This window comes from Pseudophryne corroboree, chromosome 1 (genome assembly GCF_028390025.1).
Source record: "Pseudophryne corroboree isolate aPseCor3 chromosome 1, aPseCor3.hap2, whole genome shotgun sequence".
Classification (NCBI taxonomy): domain Eukaryota; kingdom Metazoa; phylum Chordata; class Amphibia; order Anura; family Myobatrachidae; genus Pseudophryne; species Pseudophryne corroboree.
This window is the reverse complement of record NC_086444.1, coordinates 1,061,790,839-1,061,805,285: the sequence shown is the minus strand read 5'-3', so window position 1 is coordinate 1,061,805,285 and position 14,447 is coordinate 1,061,790,839. Positions and strand designations below refer to the sequence as shown.

The window sequence follows — 14,447 nt, the reverse complement described above, 5'->3', positions numbered from 1 at the left end:
AAGTGCATGAAAATAAATAGAATAAACGGAGATTAGTCACTGTTGATGTCAGTACAGTAACCTAAGCTTGTTACAGTGATAAATAAATATAAACTACATAGATATATGAATACATAAAAATATATATAAAATATATAGGGATATATATATATAATTAAATGCTTAAATCAATATAGAGTGCAAAGTGCAAACTAAAAGTGATAGTAAATAGTGTTAAGTGCTAGGTGCGAATCTTACTATGAATTTATTGGGATGCAGATAGTGTGATATATTATATCGACATGCTCATGTAGGCTATAATATCGTTAGTTTGGTTTACAGTACCTGATCTTCCCAGACGGTCTCCCTGGTCTGGTACTGTTCAGGCCCAACACTGCTTTGCTTCCAAGATCGGACGAGATTGGGCCTTTCCAGTGTGGTCTGACTGTAATAATCACTTTTTACCATACATGTGTCAATCTCAATATATCAATAAAATGAACGGTGATATTTTTCAACCAGAGATTGTTGATGGGAATAGGGTAGGAAGGGGGGGGGGGAGATGGGAAGGGAGTGGGGGGGGGGGGGGGGTGTGGGGGGGGGGGGTGTGGAGGGGGGGTGTGTGGAAAGTACTAGGTGTGGGTGGAGAAGGTTTAGTCTAGTTAAGGATCCAACCGTGATGATCCAGTAGTGTAGTTTTCACAGGAAAGGAGCGATTTCGTAATAGTCATTAAATCCCTTCGGATGGAGTGTTTGTAGTTGGAAGATCCAAAACATTTCTCTGCGTGAGAGTTTATTGGCCAGGTCGCCACCCCTTTCTCCCAGTTTCACAAGTTCAATCGCTTTAAAGGTTAATGCCTCCGGATTTGAGTTATGTACGAGATTGAAGTGTTTGGATACTGCATGATTTTCTATTTTATTTTTTATGTTGCGAACATGTTCCTGTATCCTTATTTTCAACGGTCTCTTTGTTTTGCCTACATATTGTTTACCACAGTCACATTCTAATAAATAAATTACGGATTGTGTATTGCAGTTTATGAAGTCCTTAATTTTGTATTCCTCCTTCTTTTCTGCATCCGAGAATGTTTTTCTTACTGGATGTAGGTACCTGCAGATGTTGCATCGGCCACATTTATAGGAACCGGTGCATCTTGGCATTCTTGGTTCTTGTTCAACTTCCTTATGTAGCATGCTGGGGGCCAGGATATCTTTAAGATTTTTGGATTTCCTGAAGATGATTTCAGGGCGTGGAGGTAGTATTTCTTTGAGAACCGGGTCCATTAGTAGGATTCCCCAGTTGTTGTTGAGTGAATCTCTAATGGTTTTCTCATGACGATTGAAGGTGGTGATAAATGGAACGGATTCTTTCCTGATTTTTTTGGGTTTATATTCCAACAGGGTCGATCTCTCCAGGGCCTTTGCTTTGAGTGCCGCTTCTTCCACGATGTTAGCCGGGTATTCTTTGTTCTTAAATCTTTCTTTATATTTCTCTATTTGGATGTCACATTCTTCCTGGTTGCTGCAGTTCCTCTTTATTCTATTAAATTGAGAGAAGGGAATGTTATTTTTCCACTTCTTCAGATGGTTACTCTTATAATGCAGGTAGCTATTTGTATCTACCTGTTTAATGTAATTCTTCGTTTCTACTCTTCCGTCTTTTCCTGTTAAAATCACATCAAGGAACTCAATAAATTCTTTATTGAGTTTAGAAGTAAAAATGAGATTCATCTCGTTGGTGCTCAGGAATTCCAGGAATTTGTAAAATTGTTCTTCAGTGCCATCCCAGATAATTAAAATGTCATCTATGTAACGACGATAAAAGGTGATGTGTTTCTTAAAATCATGGTTACCATAGATAAAATGCTTCTCCCAGCTACCCATAAAAAGATTAGCGAAACTCGGTGCAAAAATCGTACCCATTGCAGTCCCACAGCGTTGTAGATAAAATTGATCTAAAAACTTAAAATAGTTATGCTGAAGAATAAAATACATGATGTTACATAAAAAGTCTTTATGGATGGCTGTAAGCGAAGTGTCAGTTTCCATATATTCTTTGCATGCTGTTACACCTTTCTTATGGTCTATGCAAGTATAGAGTGATTGCACATCTATTGTTGCCCAGTAATAGGTGTCTTTCCATTCAAAGTCCTTCAGGGAGTTTAGTACAGTTGTGGTGTCTTTTAAATACGAGGGTAACTCCTTCACATAGGGTTTTAGGAAGACATCGACGTATTCTGATAGATTTGATGTGAGTGAGTCGATGCCCGCCACTATGGGCCTTCCGGGTGGATTAGTCAGGTTCTTATGGATTTTGGCAGGAAATAAAAAATTGGGGTAGTGGGGTCTGTTTTCATTAAAAATTGGAATTCATCCTTTGTAATTATCTCATTTCGTAGACCGTGTACTAATAGTGTTCTTAGTTCTCCGACGAATGCATCTTTGGGGTCGCCAGACAGTTTTGTATATGAGACATCATCCCCCAATAGTCTCAGTGCTTCATTCGTGTATTTCTCACGGTCCATGATAACCAGGCCCCCTGTGTTAATTCCTAGGGAGTGTCATTTATTTTCTATACGTGGATCGTGGATTATTTGGTGTTGTACACAAGTGGCGCAAATATTCTCCCCCCTATTGTTGAAATTCTTTGGTATTAATTTTTATTTGCGGCCTGGTGCACTACAACCCATTTTTAGAATGTGGAGAAACTCAGATCGGGCAACCAAGAGACAGAATTGGTGCCAAAAGATATTTAATGAAAAACAGCAAACTAGTGAACCCCCTCCACCTGGTGACTTAGATGAATTGTTTTGGGGCATAGAAAGACTCCTCACCAAAGAAGTTAAAACATGGTGGGATATAAAGGGCTTAGAGCATTATATTTCAGTCGACAGAATTCCAAGAGGGCTTAGACTGCTAAAACAACCTACATTTGGCAATCTAGACGCAGCCTTCTTAGAAAAATGGGACAAGACACTACACAATTGTTCCATTAACCTAATGAAACTGCTTATTGATGAAAAGAAGAACTCTCTCTTAGAAGTAGAGAAGAACATCAAAAGCAAAGAAAGTGAACTTGAACCCTTTAAAGACAAAGAGGATTACAAGATTAATGAAAAGGTATTATACAGAAAAATGGAACACATAGAAGAAGAGGTCACTAAAAATAAGGAGAAGAAATTTCTAAGGGATAAGACGGACTATGAGCAAGGCAAAATTAAAAACTGGAGCAGATTTGGAAATATGAATCAACAACCTAATCAAATCAAGAGACAATACTGGAAAACCATACCAACTAAAGGCAAATCACTACGGAATTCAGAAATAAATACACCATCCCCAACACTAAGGATGCAGAATAGATTTACAGCACTACAGAGACTTAACTCTAAAAGTGATCAGACTTTTTTAGCCCAAAGAACAGGAACACGACCAAAAGAAGCCACAAGAAACCCCCTGAAGGAAGATGTTCACCACGCTTCACCGCTCAAACGAAGATATACAGAAGAAGAGGAAAACGGGGCAGTAGGAGGGGACGAGAACAAAAAAAGAACAATCTAACGACAAAACAGAAGGATAACGGAATCTTCAATTTATCAGAACATAAACTGTCGGAACCAGAAATATCATTACTGAATAAAGGTTTGACTTTTGCACCCACGGGGGGGTCTCAATAAATTTGAGACCTTCATTGATCTCAACAAGTTTATCAGAAAACTAACACTTAAAAGACATTTCCTGAGGAAAGAGGATGCTGTGATCAGTAACTATGAGAACCAGTCAAAATCAGGTTTAAAACCAACCTCAAAATTTTATCCATTGGAGTCAAAGGGGAATAATCTAAGCATTTTTTATGAATTAGTCAAGAAAGACCTATGTGAGACCAACATGGAGAAGATTAAAGAGAAAAACATCACCAACCGGGAAAGCGAGGCCTTAAAAAAACTGCAGAAAAATAAGGGAATCGTTATAAAACAAGCTGATAAAGGGGGGGGCCTGGTTATCATGGACCGTGAGAAATACACGAATGAAGCACTGAGACTATTGGGGGATGATGTCTCATATACAAAACTGTCTGGCGACCCCAAAGATGCATTCGTCGGAGAACTAAGAACACTATTAGTACACGGTCTACGAAATGAGATAATTACAAAGGATGAATTCCAATTTTTAATGAAAACAGACCCCACTACCCCAATTTTTTATTTCCTGCCAAAAATCCATAAGAACCTGACTAATCCACCCGGAAGGCCCATAGTGGCGGGCATCGACTCACTCACATCAAATCTATCAGAATACGTCGATGTCTTCCTAAAACCCTATGTGAAGGAGTTACCCTCGTATTTAAAAGACACCACAACTGTACTAAACTCCCTGAAGGACTTTGAATGGAAAGACACCTATTACTGGGCAACAATAGATGTGCAATCACTCTATACTTGCATAGACCATAAGAAAGGTGTAACAGCATGCAAAGAATATATGGAAACTGACACTTCGCTTACAGCCATCCATAAAGACTTTTTATGTAACATCATGTATTTTATTCTTCAGCATAACTATTTTAAGTTTTTAGATCAATTTTATCTACAACGCTGTGGGACTGCAATGGGTACGATTTTTGCACCGAGTTTCGCTAATCTTTTTATGGGTAGCTGGGAGAAGCATTTTATCTATGGTAACCATGATTTTAAGAAACACATCACCTTTTATCGTCGTTACATAGATGACATTTTAATTATCTGGGATGGCACTGAAGAACAATTTTACAAATTCCTGGAATTCCTGAGCACCAACGAGATGAATCTCATTTTTACTTCTAAACTCAATAAAGAATTTATTGAGTTCCTTGATGTGATTTTAACAGGAAAAGACGGAAGAGTAGAAACGAAGAATTACATTAAACAGGTAGATACAAATAGCTACCTGCATTATAAGAGTAACCATCTGAAGAAGTGGAAAAATAACATTCCCTTCTCTCAATTTAATAGAATAAAGAGGAACTGCAGCAACCAGGAAGAATGTGACATCCAAATAGAGAAATATAAAGAAAGATTTAAGAACAAAGAATACCCGGCTAACATCGTGGAAGAAGCGGCACTCAAAGCAAAGGCCCTGGAGAGATCGACCCTGTTGGAATATAAACCCAAAAAAATCAGGAAAGAATCCGTTCCATTTATCACCACCTTCAATCGTCATGAGAAAACCATTAGAGATTCACTCAACAACAACTGGGGAATCCTACTAATGGACCCGGTTCTCAAAGAAATACTACCTCCACGCCCTGAAATCATCTTCAGGAAATCCAAAAATCTTAAAGATATCCTGGCCCCCAGCATGCTACATAAGGAAGTTGAACAAGAACCAAGAATGCCAAGATGCACCGGTTCCTATAAATGTGGCCGATGCAACATCTGCAGGTACCTACATCCAGTAAGAAAAACATTCTCGGATGCAGAAAAGAAGGAGGAATACAAAATTAAGGACTTCATAAACTGCAATACACAATCCGTAATTTATTTATTAGAATGTGACTGTGGTAAACAATATGTAGGCAAAACAAAGAGACCGTTGAAAATAAGGATACAGGAACATGTTCGCAACATAAAAAATAAAATAGAAAATCATGCAGTATCCAAACACTTCAATCTCGTACATAACTCAAATCCGGAGGCATTAACCTTTAAAGCGATTGAACTTGTGAAACTGGGAGAAAGGGGTGGCGACCTGGCCAATAAACTCTCACGCAGAGAAATGTTTTGGATCTTCCAACTACAAACACTCCATCCGAAGGGATTTAATGACTATTACGAAATCGCTCCTTTCCTGTGAAAACTACACTACTGGATCATCACGGTTGGATCCTTAACTAGACTAAACCTTCTCCACCCACACCTAGTACTTTCCACACACCCCCCCTGTCACAATCATTATGTGATTAATACTAGTATAAATAGGAGTCCAGTCTCATTATGCCTTTACCCCTTGATGAAGTCTTAAGGACGAAACGCGTTGGGCTACCTGGCAGTGACCTTATACCAAGTTAAGTTAAAATTGTTTTACAGATTTTTAACATATTTTAACTGGTATTTTAAAGCATTGTGTATGTTGTTTTAAATCCCATTTTTTAAGAAGAACTGCTGTTTAGATTTTAGCTCTATATGTGATTAATATCTGTTTTTAGTGTCTAAATAAACATCCCCCCTTTTTAAAAAATCACTTTTCTGATCTGGTTACTCGTTTTTAGACACACTTTTTTGATCCATATTTACTGAACTGTTTTAAGACACCGACGGTCGCTATATCCCCCACCCCCCTGTGTGCATATATATATATATATATATATATATATATATATTTTTTTTTTTTTTTTTTTTTTTTTTTAATCACCACAAATACATTGTAGTATTTGTTTTAGTCTAAATCCAACATTCCAAAATAGTAAAAAGCAGGATTCTACGTGCACATTTTCGTAGCAATGTCTGCACCGGAAAACAATGCATTTTTTTCTTTTGCTAATTTTTCGTTGTCTACTTTTAAACACTTACAAAGCATAGGAATAATATGGTAGACCAATAATTAATATAATTTATCTTAATCTAGGAAACCTGCTACATTAAATAAGGGGAATGCCTTTTTATTTAATTTGACACAAGATGAGGGAGATCTGGGCATTGGATCTCCACATGTGTGGGATATTTTATTTTATTTGTATTGTTTCAGTCATGAGGAGGGATATAATGGCATCGGAGTTTGCCGGAGGTGCAGGATACCGATGGAACAGATTTTTTTATTAAAGGGGCAGTCATTTACAAGGCATGGTTTTGTATTGGAAATGACTGTCGCTTTAAAAAAACGTCCACGTTCGGCCGGCATCCCACACCTCCGGCAAACTTGGACGCCAGTACAGCCCGCCTATTTTCTGATGATCACCAGAAAATAACGGGTGTGGTATGATTTGCTGTGTTGACATTCATCATGTAGACGCTGATAAAATGACTACCTTTTAGAATGTCAACATATCATCCCTGGTGGCCAAGAGTTGTCATTACCTGTTCTGATGGCTGAAGAGGCTCCAGCGCTGCTTCCGAGTCCTGGCAGCATGGCCGCTGTCAGGGGACTGCAGTACCCGGCCCAGACAGAGAGCGGCCCTGCCACCGCAGCTATGAAAGAGGATCTGTATAGAAATACCCTCAACAAAATGGCCACCGCCACGAAGGAGACAAAGAAATGACAATATGGACGAACAAATAGATAATACAAGGTAGAGTCACGTTTAACATAAGTCAGAGACAACGGTGTCTCCTACCTTTTTAAAGGAGAAGGGCTGCCACTGCTATTTACAGTTCACAGATGCTGAGACCCAGCGCATGCGCAGTAGTGGTGGCGGTACTGCGCATGCGCAAAACCACAGCTTCTATGAACTGCATCGGCTACAGCCCATAGAAGCTGGCTAGGACTGACAAGGCAGGGAGCTGGCTTCCTACAGGAAGCCAGCTCACTGCCTATAGTGGCCTGGTATGGCAGTCCTGGTGGGAGGAAACACCTCTGTGACTGGCAGGTAGAAAGTGTCTGTGAATGGGAGGTAGAAATTCCAATAGGAGGTTACTGCCTGTCACAGTGAAGCCAGTGCAGTCTCACTGACTGCATCTGCATGGCCGAAACTAGGGGGGGGGGGCTTAAGGGGGCATGTGACCCGGGTGCCGGATCAGAGGGGGCGCTGACAGGGCCCACTAGCGCACGCACCTGTCAGCCGCAGCACACTGATTTTTTTCCCACTTGTGAGAGACGGAGAGCTCAGCCTGGGAGGTCCGGGAGGCTGTGCTGTGATTTGAGCTGCTGCTCGCTCCTCCTCCCGGCCACTGAGTTGGTCAGACGGCTCCCAGGGGCTTTTGCATGACTTAGACAGGATGATTCACTTCACTTCCCAGCACGAGTCCCGGACAGCAGGTAATACTAAATTTGCCATTGCTACGTGTGCCTTCCTGGGAGTAGTAGGAAATAATCTGCAGTCAGTATCAGTGTGTGTTCTACAGTTGGAATGTATGGGGGGGAAGGGGACAGTGTGAGTCTGTGTGTGTGTGTGTGTGTGTGTGTGTGTGTGTGTGTGTGTGTGTTAATCTGCAGTCCAGTGTGTGTGGGGGAGGGCAGTGGACAGTGTGAGGCTGTGTGTGTGTTTGTGTGCGTAATCTGTCTACAGTCTGAGTGGGTGTGCATAGAGAAAAAGGGGAGGGCATTCTGTGTCATTTAAAGTCTCAGTGGGAGTGTGAGGGGGGCAGTCGGTATGGGTGTAGTACTGCTGACCGGCGGTCAGGAGCCTGCCGGTCAGCTTACCGACGCCGGGATCCCGGCAGCATACCGACGCCGGGATCCCGGCGGGGAGGGGCGAGTGCAGCAAGCGGTCGCCACGGGTTCTATTCCCACTCTATGGGTGTCGTGGACACCCACGAGTGGAAATAGTCCCTATTGGTCGGCATGCCGACCATCGGGATAGTGAGCCGTCAGGCTGGTGGAGGAGATCATGTGACTGTCGGTCAGCTGACCGGCGGTCACATGTATACCACCCGTCGGTATGTGTAATCTACAGTCTGACTGTGTTTGTGTGTGTGTGTGTTTATGTGTAAAGGGGGGGGGGGGGGCAGTCTATGTGTGTGTTTCATATTGGCAATACACCTATGCTACTTTACAGAATACATTGTAAAGAAAGGTACACATGTGAGAGGCATGTGTTGGTAATATATATATATATATATATATATATATATATATATACTGTGTGCATGTGCTGGAGCAGTGCAGTGTAACCCAGCCAGTATGTGTGTGCATGTTGAAGCTGTTCAGTGTAACCCAATGTGTGCGTGTGTGTGCTGGAGCCGTTCAGTGTAACCCATTGTGCGTGTGTGTGTAGGAGCAGTGTGGTGTAACATTTGGTACCCAGGTTGGGTACTTGGATGTGTGTATGTTATCACAGTATATTGGGGGGTATGTGTATATACAGGAGCATGTATATATGTTTATTGTGGTGGTATGTGTATATTAAGGGGCTGTGTATATATTTACTGTACTGTCTATTGATGGTGTGTTAACTAAACGGCTTCAGAACATCCTCGTTTTCGCCGCCACGCTTGACCCAAAGGGCACTACTATTGTGTGGCATTATGTGTATAAGGTACATTACTGCTGTGTGGCATAATATGTATAAGGGATACGACTGTGTGTCATAATGTGCTATAAAGGACATTACCACTGTGTGGCATATTGTGAATAAGGGGCACTATTGTGAGGTATAATATGTATAAGGGGTACTACTGTGTGGTATAGCGTAATAAGGGTCACTTTTGTGTGGCACAATGTGAATAAGGTTGCACTATTTTGTGGCGCAATTTATTCATTTATGTTTTGGAGGGGGGCGCCAAATTACAGCCTTGCCCCGGGTGCCAAAAATCCTAGTTTCGGCCCTGGCATCTGGCTTCACTGTCAGTGAGCTGGGTGGCGGATTTTACCTGTGTGTGTGTGTGTGTGTGTGGGGGGGGGGGGGCTGCAGTCCTGCTGCCCATAGGTAAAAACTGCAACTGGTCAGAGAAAAGGAAACATTATGTCTGCAGTATCATGGCAGACCAAGTAGCACACTGGGAAACTCCAGCTAACACTGACAGCAGTGTAAGACAGAGATGGACGGGGCAGGGCTGTGTATAAGTGTATGTGAGTGAGGTAGAGCTGCCATGAGGGTATTTATGTATCATTCTGAGGTGACTGAGGCATAGCTAGGGTATTTATATATGTGAGAGGTAGTTGGGGTATTCGTGTGTGAGAGGGAGGTGGCTGGGTCAGGACTTGGTTTATATGTGTGAGAGGTGGTTGGGGTGTGTGTGTGTGTCTGTGCGTGTGTCTGTGTGACAAGTGGAGCCGCCATGAGGTAGTTATGCAATTTTCTCTGACGTCCTAGTGGATGCTGGGACTCCGTAAGGACCATGGGGAATAGCGGCTCCGCAGGAGACAGGGCACAAAATAAAAGCTTAAGGATCAGGTGGTGTGCACTGGCTCCTCCCCCTATGACCCTCCTCCAAGCCTCAGTTAGATTTTTGTGCCCGGCCGAGAAGGGTGCAATCTAGGTGGCTCTCCTGAGCTGCTTAGAATAAAAGTTTAGTTAGGTTTTTTTATTTTCAGTGAGTCCTGCTGGCAACAGGCTCACTGCATCGTGGGACTAAGGGGAGAAGAAACGGACTCACCTGAGTGCAGAGTGGATCGGGTTTCTTAGGCTACTGGACACTAGCTCCAGAGGGACGATCACAGGTTCAGCCTGGATGGGTCACCGGAGCCGCGCCGCCGTCCCCCTTACAGAGCCAGAAGAGACGAAGAGGTCCGGTGAAATCGGCGGCAGAAGACATCCTGTCTTCAGACTAAGGTAGCGCACAGCACCGCAGCTGTGCGCCATTGCTCTCAGCACACTTCACACTCCGGTCACTGAGGGTGCAGGGCGCTGGGGGGGGAGCGCCCTGAGACGCAATATAACAGAATACCTTAGGTGGCAAAACAGAATACATCACATATAGCTCCTGGGCTATATGGATGTATTTTAATCCCCTGCCATTTTACACAAAAAAGCGGGAGATAAGGACGTCGTGAAGGGGCGGAGCCTATCTCCTCAGCACACAAGCGCCATTTTCCCTCACAGCTCCGCTGGAAGGACGGCTCCCTGACTCTCCCCTGCAGTCCTGCTTCAGAATCAGGGTAAAAAAGAGAAGGGGGGGGCACGTTTGGCAGCAAATAAATATATTAACAGCAGCTATAAGGGAGTAACACTTATATAAGGTTATCCCTGTATATATATATAGCGCTGGGTGTGTGCTGGCAGACTCTCCCTCTGTCTCTCCAAAGGGCTAAGTGGGGTCCTGTCCTCTATCAGAGCATTCCCGGTGTGTGTGCTGTGTGTCGGTACGCGTGTGTCGACATGTATGAGGAGGAAAATGATGTGGAGGCGGAGCAGTTGCCTGTGTTGGTGATGTCACCCCCTAGGGAGTCGACACCTGACTGGATGATTGTATTTAAACAATTAAGTGATAATGTCAGCAATTTGCAAAAAACTGTTGACGACATGAGACAGCCGGCAAATCAATTAGTGCCTGTCCAGGCGTCTCAAACACCGTCAGGGGCGCTAAAACGCCCGTTACCTCAGTGGGTCGACACAGACCCTGACACAGATACTGAGTCTAGTGTCGACGGTGACGAGACAAACGTAATGTCCAGTAGGGCCACACGTTACATGATCACGGCAATGAAAGAGGCATTGAACCTTCTGACACTACAAGTACCACAAAGAAGGGTATTATGTGGGGTGAGAAAAAACTACCAATATTTTTTCCTGAGTCAGAGGAAATAAATGAGGTGTGTGAAAAAGCGTGGGTTTCCCCCGATAAAAAACAGCTAATTTCTAAAAAATTATTAGCATTATATCCTTTCCCGCCAGAGGTTAGGGCGCGTTGGGAAACACCCCCTAGGGTAGATAAGGCGCTCACACGTTTATCAAAACAAGTAGCGTTACCGTCTCCTGATACGGCTACCCTCAAAGAACCAGCTGATAGAAGGCTGGAAAATATCCTAAAAAGTATATACACACATACTGGTGTTATACTGAGACCAGCAATCGCCTCAGCCTGGATGTGCAGTGCTGGAGTCGCATGGTCGGATTCCCTGACCGAGAATATTGATACCCTGGATAGGGACAATATTTTGTTAACTATAGAACATTTAAAGGATGCATTACTATATATGCGTGATGCACAGAGGGATATTTGCACCCTGGCATCAAGAGTAAGTGCTATGTCCATCTCTGCCAGAAGAGCGTTATGGACGCGACAGTGGTCAGGGGATGCGGATTCCAAACGGCACATGGAAGTATTGCCGTATAAAGGGGAGGAGTTATTTGGGGCTGGTCTATCGGACCTGGTGGCCACGGCAACGGCTGGAAAATCCACCTTTTTACCCCAGGTCACTCCACATCAGCAGAAAAAGACACCGTCTTTTCAAACTCAGTCCTTTCGTTCCCATAAGTACAAGCGAGCAAAAGGCCATTCTTTTCTGCCCCGGGGCAGAGGAAGAGGAAAAAGACTGCACCATGCAGCCGCTTCACAGGAGCAGAAGCCCTCCCCTGCTTCTGCCAAGTCTTCAGCATGACGCTGGGGCTTTACAAGCAGACTCAGATATGGTGGGGGCCCGTCTCAAGAATTTCAACGCGCAGTGGGCTCACTCGCAAGTGGATCCCTGGATTCTACAGGTAGTATCGCAGGGGTACAAACTGGAATTCGAGGCGTTTCCCCCTCGTCGTTTCCTGAAGTCTGCTTTACCAAAGTCTCCCTCCGACAGGGAGGCAGTTTTGGAAGCCATTCACAAGCTGTATTCCCAGCAGGTGATAATCAAGGTACCCCTCCTGCAACAAGGAAAGGGGTATTATTCCACGCTGTTTGTGGTACCGAAGCCGGACGGCTCGGTGAGACCAATTTTAAATCTGAAATCCTTGAACACTTACATAAAAAGGTTCAAATTCAAGATGGAGTCACTCAGAGCAGTGATAGCAAACCTGGAAGAAGGGGACTATATGGTGTCTCTGGACATCAAAGATGCTTATCTCCACGTCCCGATATACCCTTCTCACCAAGGGTACCTCAGGTTTGTAGTACAAAACTGTCATTATCAGTTTCAGACGCTGCCGTTTGGATTGTCCACGGCACCTCGGGTCTTTACCAAGGTAATGGCCGAAATGATGATTCTTCTACGAAGAAAAGGCATTTTAATTATCCCTTACTTGGACGATCTCCTGATAAGGGCAAGATCCAGGGAACAGTTAGAAGTCGGAGTAGCACTATCTCAGGTAGTGTTACGTCAGCACGGGTGGATTCTAAATATTCCAAAATCGCAGCTGATTCCAACGACACGTCTACTGTTCCTAGGAATGATTCTGGACACAGTCCAGAAGATGGTGTTTCTCCCGGAGGAGAAGGCCAGGGAGTTATCCGAGCTAGTCAGGAACCTCCTAAAACCAGGACAGGTCTCAGTGCATCAGTGCACGAGGGTCCTGGGGAAAATGGTGGCTTCTTACGAAGCGATTCCATTCGGAAGATTCCATGCAAGAACATTTCAGTGGGATCTACTGGACAAATGGTCCGGATCGCATCTGCAGATGCATCAGCGGATAACCCTGTCGCCAAGGACAAGGGTGTCTCTCCTGTGGTGGCTGCAGAGTGCTCATCTACTAGAGGGCCGCAGATTTGGCATTCAGGATTGGATCCTGGTAACCACGGATGCCAGCCTGAGAGGCTGGGGAGCAGTCACACAGGGAAGGAATTTCCAGGGCCTGTGGTCAAGCTTGGAAACGTCTCTTCATATAAACATTCTGGAACTAAGGGCCATTTACAATGCCCTAAGTCAAGCAAAACCTCTGCTTCAGGGTCAGGCGGTGTTGATCCAATCGGACAACATCACGTCAGTCGCCCACGTAAACAGACAGGGCGGCACGAGAAGCAGGAGGGCAATGGCAGAAGCTGCAAGGATTCTTCGCTGGGCGGAAAATCATGTGATAGCACTGTCAGCAGTATTCATTCCGGGAGTGGACAACTGGGAAGCAGACTTCCTCAGCAGACACGACCTTCACCCGGGAGAGTGGGGACTTCACCCAGAAGTCTTCCACCTGATTGTAAACCGTTGGGAAAAACCAAAGGTGGACATGATGGCGTCACGTCTAAACAAAAAACTGGACAGATATTGCGCCAGGTCAAGGGACCCTCAGGCAATAGCAGTGGACGCTCTGGTAACGCCGTGGGTGTACCAGTCAGTGTATGTGTTCCCTCCTCTGCCTCTCATACCAAAAGTACTGAGAATCATAAGAAGGAGAGGAGTAAGAACTATACTCGTGGTTCCGGATTGGCCAAGACGGACTTGGTACCCGGAACTTCAAGAGATGCTCACGGACGAACCGTGGCCTCTACCTCTAAGAAAGGACCTGCTACTGCAGGGGCCTTGTCTGTTCCAGGACTTACCGCGGCTGCGTTTGACGGCATGGCGGTTGAACGCCGGATCCTGAGGGAAAAAGGCATTCCAGAAGAAGTCATCCCTACTCTGGTCAAAGCCAGGAAGGACGTAACCGCAAAACATTATCACCGCATTTGGCGTAAATATGTTGCGTGGTGTGAGGCCAAGAAGGCCCCTACAGAGGAATTTCAACTGGGTCGTTTCCTTCATTTCCTGCAAACAGGACTGTCTATGGGCCTAAAATTAGGGTCCATTAAGGTTCAAATTTCGGCCCTGTCGATTTTCTTCCAGAAAGAACTGGCTTCAGTACCTGAAGTTCAGACATTTGTAAAAGGGGTGCTGCATACAACCTCCTTTTGTGCCTCCAGTGGCACCTTGGGATCTCAATGTGGTGTTGAGTTTTCTAAAGTCACATTGGTTTGAACCACTTTCCACTGTGGACT

General features: G+C 44.3%; 1 pseudogene; it reads right to left on the bottom strand.

Moving 5' to 3' along the window:
- Positions 1–312: 312 nt before the first annotated feature.
- Positions 313–432, bottom strand: LOC134941405 (5S ribosomal RNA; annotated as a pseudogene).
- Positions 433–14,447: the final 14,015 nt, after the last annotated feature.